Source organism: Hyaena hyaena, unplaced genomic scaffold (genome assembly GCF_003009895.1).
Source record: "Hyaena hyaena isolate Hyena2069 unplaced genomic scaffold, ASM300989v1 scaffold_966, whole genome shotgun sequence".
NCBI lineage: Eukaryota > Metazoa > Chordata > Mammalia > Carnivora > Hyaenidae > Hyaena > Hyaena hyaena.
Window position 1 is genome coordinate 346,973 of NW_024081600.1, and position 9,299 is coordinate 356,271.

Below are 9,299 nucleotides of genomic sequence, written 5' to 3' on the forward strand. Positions count from 1 at the left end.
TCTTAAAAAATGTAAAATTAATTTCTACATTTTAAAAATGAATTTAATATTAAGAAAGCAATAATTCTAAAATCTGCCTGTTGCGCATGAAATCTCCTGCATTAGCAAAAAAGCAACTTTCGCTCTGGGAATAAACTTTCCATTTCTGGCAGGAGAATCGAGTAACAACCGCGAAGTTGTCCTGTGAATGGGTGTCAGGGCGTCATATTTGAACGTGTAATGAGTACACAGTGGCAGAACCTCCCTTTGCCACAGGACTTCAAAACAAACACCAGTCAGTAGGGAACTACCAGCTGTGCTGAGTAGAAAATACAAGACCAAAAAAGAAAAGAAAAGAAAGCACTCGCAGTCCCTCCCCCATGAAGCAAAAATCCCCTGCTGAAATCCCCTCCCCCAGGAATGTGGAGCACCCCTGGATTCTCACACGTGTTCAAGTACAAAACCCCACCCCTGGAAAGTCCTCCAGGCAAAGCCATTTAAATAAAGTTCAGAGAAAGACAGAAGTAAGACCTGAAACAGAGTTCGGGCATTCACAGAATCTTGCCTTCCCTTAAAATCAACTGGCAACTTTAAAAAAAAAAAAGAGGATTTCGCAAGAGCTTAAAGAAGCTGATTTCTAATGTTGGTTGACTTATAAAGTCCCTTACAGTTCTAAGATCCTATGATTCTGTAAGTTTCTGTGATGTTGAGAAGCAAATCCATTTTCTTAATTTAGCTACAGAAAAGAAAGGGCGAAGGCTACGCTTTATAGAATAAAAATTCACAGAGGAAAAAACACTAAAAAAAAGGAAAGAAGGGAAGGGAGGGGAGGGGAGGGAAGAGAAGAGATAAAATTCTGTTCCTCAAAATTTTTTGGCATTGAGTCAGGACTTGGTTCGTAGAAATGAGACTTCTCCAATACTTCTGTTAGAGCCCATGAGGAAAGGAGAAATGAACTGACTCAGATGTTACCTTAGCTTTTTTGTAAAGGTCACCGAAGGGAAATCCCATAAGGAACCACACTGCCCTTCAGTCACTAACCAGCCTGAGACATTGTCGTAGGATAAAGGGGAATCGTGATCACACGTCACATTTTAGGTTAAATCACTAAACTGTCTTGCTTTTTCCCCCATGACTCTAAATATAATTCAAGGGGGTATGAGTTTGGCTTATTGGGAAATGTTTGTAACTGAGCTTTTCTGAAGTGCTTAAACTCTAAAACTTTACTATCATTAACTGCTGCTAGTAAATCTCCACAACTGATATTCAAATTTTAATGTAACTATAAGTAACGTTGGTAACAGAAATGAAGAAAAAAGAGAGATGGATATATTGACTCTTTCTTATCAACTTGGTACCTCCTGCTTTCCACAGAAAAAGTAAGTGGGCAGGAGATGCGCATAATCCTAAGAGTCTATCTGTACACGAAGAAACGTCCCTACTGGAAATAGTGACAAGGACTGCAAGAAAAACAACCCTGAGAAAAAGAGCGGTTCATTTTGAAAAGAGAGTGTGGGTTATGGTGTCACGGGATCAAAATGGTTGAAGGGGGCAGTGACACTATATAGAAAAACAATTATTATATATACATATATATGATACATATGTAGATGACTCTATGTATATATACACACATATATAGGAGGATATGTATAAATATATATGGATGTGCATACATATGTGTATAATACATGTGTATGTGTGTCCATATATACCCATACATGCATGGATACACATATATGTGAAGATAGATATACACATACATATATGAATATATATGTGTGCACACATTCATATACATATTTAACTGATTATGGCACAGTTATTCAACAGAATTTTTTAAAAAATTGAACCCCAATCTTATACTATCTACAAAAGTAAATGCCTTTTGGATCAAAAATAACTGTTAAAAAATAAATACTTTCAAGAAAATCCAGCATATTACATGCATGTGTATGTATAATCTGCAGGTGGAAGGAGGCTTTCGTAACTGATGCATTTCTTGACCAAATGGAGACACTATAAAGAATAGATAGATGTTATCATATAAGAATTTAAAACATTTCTGGCAAAAGAAAGATTCCATACAAGTTTAGTGGACAAATGATAGGTTTGGAAATATTTGTACCATAGATGATGATCATTTTTTTTTGGTTTCTTTTTACAAATCAACAAAGATAGACAAATGAACTCATGGAAAAATGAATAAAGAATTAGAATCGGAAATTCACAGAGGAGCAAACCCAAATGGCCAATAATCAAATGAAAATATGTTCACGGGGCACCTGGGTATCTAAGTCAGTTAGACATCTGACTCTTGATTTCAGACCTTGATCTCATATTTTGTGGGTTCCATCCCTATTTCAGGCTCTGGGCTGGCAGTGCAAAGCCTGCTCAGGATTCTCTCTCTCCCTCTCTCTCTTTGCCCCTCCCCGTCCCCTGCTCTCTGTCTCTCACTCTCTCAAAATAAATAAACATTTTTTAAAACAAGAAAATATGTTCACAACAAATCATACTCAGATAGATGCAAATTAAAGTAACAATAATGCTTCTTTCCATACCTATCAGACTAGCAAAAATTGAAATGCTCAGTAACCTCTATTGGTGGTAAATATGTGGAGAAGTGGATGCTCATGTATTGCTGAGAAAACATTTACCTGATAAAACCACCGTGGCAAGTCATTTAGCAGCATATACAAAAATAATAATAATAATAAACATATGTGTGCCATTCAAGGCTGCAGTCACCTTGACACCTCTCAGATCACCGGGGCACAGGGCCATGTGTAAAAAGACAATGTCAGAGTGTTCATGGTAGCAAGACAAGGAAAGAGGGACAGGAATCAAAGTTAATGCAGATGGGTGAGAATGTCTACGTAGATTACAGTTCACCTATACCATAGATTATCACACAGCCAATCCCCCAAGAAATGAGTTACAGTTGAAAGGCCACTTTTGAAGGATTTCTACACAGTTACACTTTAGGTGATAAAATAATGAAACCAAGATGCAGAAAATGGGCATGATTCAATGCTCATGAGATGGACGATAACCACACCTCTCCCACAGATAAGCGTAAGTATGAAATGTGTAGATAGGATTACATGAGTAGCGGGGGGAGTGTCCAAGTGCACACCAGGCAACAGCTGCATGGCGGGGAGGGGTGAAGAGGGGATGCAAAAGAGAAAAGAAATGGAAGTTGAAGGTAAACGTGAAGGACAAAACAAACTTTAAACAACAGATAAATACCTGTGTAAGATAACATATATGTATTTGTGTAAAATTACATATATACTGTATCTATGAAAAATTATGAAAGAAGAATCAGAATCTATTTCAACAGCAACCCCAAAACATCATAATATTAATAATAATAAAAGATCGAATACTGAACCCTCACAATTGATAGGCCCTGTCCTTTTTTTTCAACATATAAATATACCAAATTTTATTATACCATAAATCATTCAAAATGATTTCTTATATCTGTTTTTAAAGACAGCATTAAATTATGTAGATCTATATCATTAATACATTACAATATATTGTAATGGGGTGTTGAGTTAGAGATTTTATTTTGTTATTTATTTTAGATCTGTTGGCATAACTTTACTTTTTTAATATAATTTATTGTTAAATTGACTAATACACAGTTTGTAAAGTGTGCTCTTGGTCTTTGGGTAGATTCCTGTGGTTCATCGCTTACATACAACACCCAGTGCTCATCCCAAGTGTTCTCCTCAGTGACCGTCACAAATTTTCACCTCTCCCCCCCCCGCCCCCCATCCAGCCTCAGCTTGTTCTCTGTATTTAAGAATCTCTTATGGTTTGCCTCCTCTCTCTCTTTGTCACTATTTTTTCCCCTTCCCTTCCCTATGGTCTTCTGTTAAGTTTCTCAAGATTCACATATGAGTGAAAACATATGATATCTGTCTTTCTCTGACTGACTTATTTCAGTCAGGAATAGTACCTTTCAATTCCATCCACATCGGTGCAAATGGCATGATTTCATTCTTTCTCATTGGATAGGCACTGTCCTAAGCATGTTTGACTTATTAATCCTCACAACAACCTTATAATGTCAATATTAATATTTTCGACAAGAGTCCAACTTACTCCTCTTTAACTTTAGAACAAAACATTTAAAAAATTCAAATGAAATCAATCATTCCATTTGCTTCTTTAGTGATCTTGGTTTGTTTTCTTTAGTGCCTGTGTCTAAAAGATGGAATTTAACAGGGGTACCATAAATAAATCAATACTGCCCAATAAGCTAATGGCGTGAGTCATCTAAATCAAGATCAACTGTCATCATAATTAGGTGCTTCCATTGCTCATTTGTTCCACAAGGAAACTCTGAACAATTTCCGCTCAGTTCTATGCCCTTGGGATTCATTGGTGGCCAAAAGAGCCTCTAAGTGTTTGATAGCTTGGGGTGGTGCCCTAGTGCCTTTTGACCTCTTTTTCTGAAAGCGGGTGGGAAAAATTATCTGGCCTCACTTTGACTCACATCATGGGGCAAGATTCAGATCTTTCCTGAGAAAGGGGGCAGCTTCAAGTGACATAGAAATTCTATCAGCAAAAGTGAATGGGCCACAGAAACATCCTTCACTCCATAGCCCACCATTGGCTCTCAACAAATCATTTCTTCACTAGTGTTTTAGAGAGAAGGTAGGGGTTGCTAGTGTCTTCTTCTATTTTCATATCTAATTTAAACATTCTTTCGTCTCCAATCTTGATAGAGAAACACCAGACACCAGAGGACCAAGAGCGAAGTACTTTATCCTCAAACATCACCACTCCCCATTTGATGTGTCTCCATTACCTTTCCAAACCCCTCTGTACAACCCCTCGGTGAGGTCAAGGTGTTAAAATAGAGACGTTGATTCAGATAAGGCTGCAGAAAGTCACTAACGAATTTATTGGGGAAGTAAACACCACTGAGAAAGCCCTGAGCATTTGTCCACTCCTCTGAATTTAGATCCTAAATGAGATCCCGAATCTGTAAATACACAAATGAAGAAAGAGCTTCGGTGTCTCACAGCTCTGTCTGTCTGAGGGCCAAGACTTTCAGTCATGCATGTGTGTTTTGCAGGCCCCTGGCTTTCTCTTCTCGTCCTGGCTTTGGCTGCCTCTCACACCATTTTTTGGCAAGGTACAATCTAGAGAGGCCTGGAAAACTTTCCATCTAGTCACTCCCTTTAGTTAACTATTAGCTGCTCTGGTAGACGTTGTTGGGAGGGCATTGGAAACAACTATCTGAAAAGAGGTTTTTAGTTTATCCATAAAGTTTATCCATTTGGGGATTTCAGGAATTCCATCCTCCAAATGCTGAGATAACAGGAACAAAGAGGAGGCACCGAACTGAGAAATGATGCCGGTCCCTTCTCCAGGACTAATTAGCTGAGTGATACTGGTCAAAGGAGGGAAAGTAACTCATAACACATTACAAATTCAAACAAAACTCATGTAATTCCCTTACTGACGTCTAACAATGTATTAGTATCTCCACTTTACAGAGTTAGAGACTTGAACCCAAAGTTCTTAAATGTTTCATTAAACCATACAGCCTCGTTTAATGTACCCAAGTTACATGGGTCCCTTACCTAAGAAAGCAAGAACGCAGACCACATTGCTCTCGAAAAGGTCTTTCTAACTCTGTAAGTCCATGAATCAGCTGACCTAGCAGGCAAGAAACAATTCCTCTCTTATCATCTCCACATGGTTTTTCCCTTCTCAACCTTGATTTCCTGGTAAACTTTGGAGGCAAATAAAGTTGTACTCTGCACATAAAGATGCTAAAAAAGCAGCTCACACAGTTGTCAACACAGCATGGCCCTTTTTCCTCCTCAACCTATTGCTTCACCCTTGTTTACATTGCTCCTTTTCATCAGTTTAGAGCACATTGAAAAGCAGAACTGGGTTGGTTGCTTTACGTTGGTGGTGAACTTTGTGCCTCAACTGTATTGCAACCCCCTAAGTTTACTCAACTCCACCTGGAAGTTTGGCTCCTTGAGATAAAGTGGGTTTTCTCCGTGAGAAACCAGTAGCAGTTTATCTCTTTGCTCTGCTGCTGGCATACAGTTGGTTAGGCATCTAATAGACAACCATCTGCCAGTGAGAAGTAATTTTAAAAAAAGAAGAAGACCATGAAGGGAGTACTCTATGTAAGAGAAATTAAAAAACATACCTCATTTAGATAGGCTTGTTTAGGGACAAGGTGAATGTGTGTGTGCACGCACAAGTGTATGCATGTGTGTGTTTATGCATGTGTGTACTCCAGAGTATGTGGATGTGTGCATGGAAGAGGATGGGAATCTGAGTGATTGGATCCTGGGTCAATAGCTAGTGAAGAGCCAAAAGCAACTTCTGTCCTCAACATTCCTAAGTACTGTAAGATTTTAATCAATTCCTAATGAGAGAAATGAAAAGTTACATTTTGTTAATTTTTAACAAAACCACATGTAGTCATCCCCTTAGAGAAAATTACACTAACAGCAACAAATTAATTAAAAAGTTTATATAAGAAAATAATACAAAGTAAGACATGCAGGAGAGAGCAGCCTATGCATTGATGTTTCAATGGTAATGCTAAACAATAAAAAACATTCATGCTGCCATCTATACAATTAACCAGTCTGAAACTTCTTTCAGACAGATTCAAGTTTGACATAGAAGAAGAAAATGTGCATTTCCAGCTCCAACTAATCTTAGTATTATGAGCTGAGCTGTTTCCCCCCAAAAGATATCGAAGTCATAACCTCCAGTGCCTGTGAATGTGACCTTATTTCCAAATAAGGTCTTTGCAGGTGATCAAGTTAAATGAGGTCATTATGGTGGGCCTTAATCCAATGTGGCCGTGTCCTTAGAAAAGGGGGAGGAGAGGATTTGGACACAGAGGGGGACATGCATACAAGGGAAAAGTCACATGAACATGAAGACAGAAATCAAGATGATGCCTCTACAAGCCAAGGAATGCCGCAGATTGCCAGCAAGTCCTCAGAAACAAGGAGAGGAATGGGATAAATTTTTCCTTCATGGCCCTTAGAAGCAACAGACCCCACAGACACCTTCATCTTGGACTTCCAGCTTCCAAATCACAGTATGTTTTTGTTCTATAACCTGACCACTTTGTGCTACTTTGTTCCAGCAGCCATAGCAAATGAATACACTTAGGTTTTCTCAAGGTCTCCTCCTATCACCACACATCTTTCCTCTTGCCATTTATCTGTACAGCATCTCCAAAAAAGAGACATTAAGTATTTGAGGGGAGCTAGGTTTCCTCTCCATTTTACTCTCATCCTTAAATCCTTGAGTCTCATCTTATCCTCCACCTTTAAAGCCTAATTTCCAAAGAAGTGTGCATAAGACACTTCTAGCATAACAGTAAGTGGCTAATTCTACCCAAGAGCCAAATAGTAAGAAAAATAAAGAATAGCTATTAATCTGGGAAGTTTTCTTCTCAAAAGGCTTGAACTGAGGGCTCTTGTTCTTAGAGGATCCAATAACAGTTGAAGAATACAAGAGAAGAAAAAGGATTTGCCACTAAAGGGTCCTTCAGTTTAAATCTGATACCAACTAATCTAATTAGATTCAGATACTCTGTTTGGGACACGCTTCAAGATTGTAGCACTGTTTTTAAGCAGCCGACTTGGACCCTACATTTAGACAAGTAAAGTTTCCTTGCATTGCCGCTGCTATTTCCTCCGAGAGAATAGCGGATGGGTCCTGATACTTGGAATGAGGTTGGAGTTAGCTAAAGGACTAGCCAAAAGACTGGCATTTGGAAAATCAATTTTAGTATTAATTTAGAAAGGGGAGTGGTTTCAAGCAGCCAAGAGGTGAACAGATGGTAGTGCATGCTGGGAGTTCCTGGCAAGGAGTCAGTTTCTAGAAGGGGTGGTTGAATGAAATGCTTTTGTATCTAGGTTGCAGGAGGAACAGGAAGCTGTGACTGGACTTGGCAGCTTCTAATACAAAATTTATTAAAGAGGAATGAATTTGATTATAAGCAAATGACAATTTACTTTTCATATCTCCACTCAATTTCCTTAGAGAAATTTCCAGTAAGAGTTGAACCTCTTAAATCACTATTCTAAGGGTATAGGAGGTTCAGATATGACAATCGGGCTTTGGCTTGTCCATGTCAATGAGCTTCAAAAAAAAATGGCAGGAGACTAAGAAAAACATACAAACATGAAGAAGATTTATTCTTTTCTAGCTATGACAAAGTCGCGAAAAAAAAATTATCATTCATAATGATTTAATAAAAGGTTAAGATCTTGATCTTCTAGTAGGAAAAGCAGAGTCTCTCTACTGTTCTAGAAAGAGGAAACTATTGCTCTTTGTGATGAAGATTTCCTCTGCCAGATAACACAGGCAATTTAAAAGGCAAGTTTTGCCACTTGGCTGGTCACTTTAAGCAGACATCTGACAAGCACACTTTAGAGGCACCGCTGCTCTGGACCAAACCAATTTCAAACACTCATCCTTGTGCAGTTATGGGCCACATTTCCTTACTCACTGTCATGGTTAATTTTACGTGGGCCGTGGTCGGGCCACGATGCCCAGATATGTGGCCAAACGTTATTCTGATATTTCTGTGAGGGTGTCTTTGGATGAGATGAACATTTAAATTGGTGGATTTTAAGTAAAACAGATTGCCCTTCATAATGTTAGTGAGCCTCACCCAATCAGTTGAAGGCCTGAATAGAACAAAAGAGTGACCTACCCTGAACAAGAGGGAATTCTGCTTTCAGACGGCCCGTGGACTTCATCTGCAGCATCAGCCGTTTCGGGGTCTCCAGGCTGCCAGCCCACTCTGCATATTTGATTTGCTGACCCCGTGACTGCATGAACCAATGCCTTAAGATAAATCTTTTTCTATATATACACAGATCTTGTTGCTGTTTTGTTCTAGAGAACCCTGACAATACACTCACTTAGAGTTGTGTCCCCAGAAGCTGTCTAATAGCCTTCTAGTAGACACCAAAGAGAATTCAAATTCAGTTTGAATAATGCTTAAGGGTCAGGTGCAATGGCACATGCACATTTCAGATAGACAAGATGCTTTAATGAGGCTTTAAGATATCAGATCTATTTTTAAAGTGAAAGACAAATGTGTCGACCAATTCTCTTGGGGGTCATCATGCTGCTACACCAACGAGAAAACATTCTCAAGGTGTATCCGCTCCATTTTTGTCACCTATCTCCAGATCCCAGCAGAATGCCTGGCATGGAGCAGCGAATCATTGAAGGGGTGGCATTGAAGTTGTGGGACGGGGTATCTGATGTAAGTGATCTCCACCTGAGTGTTCTGA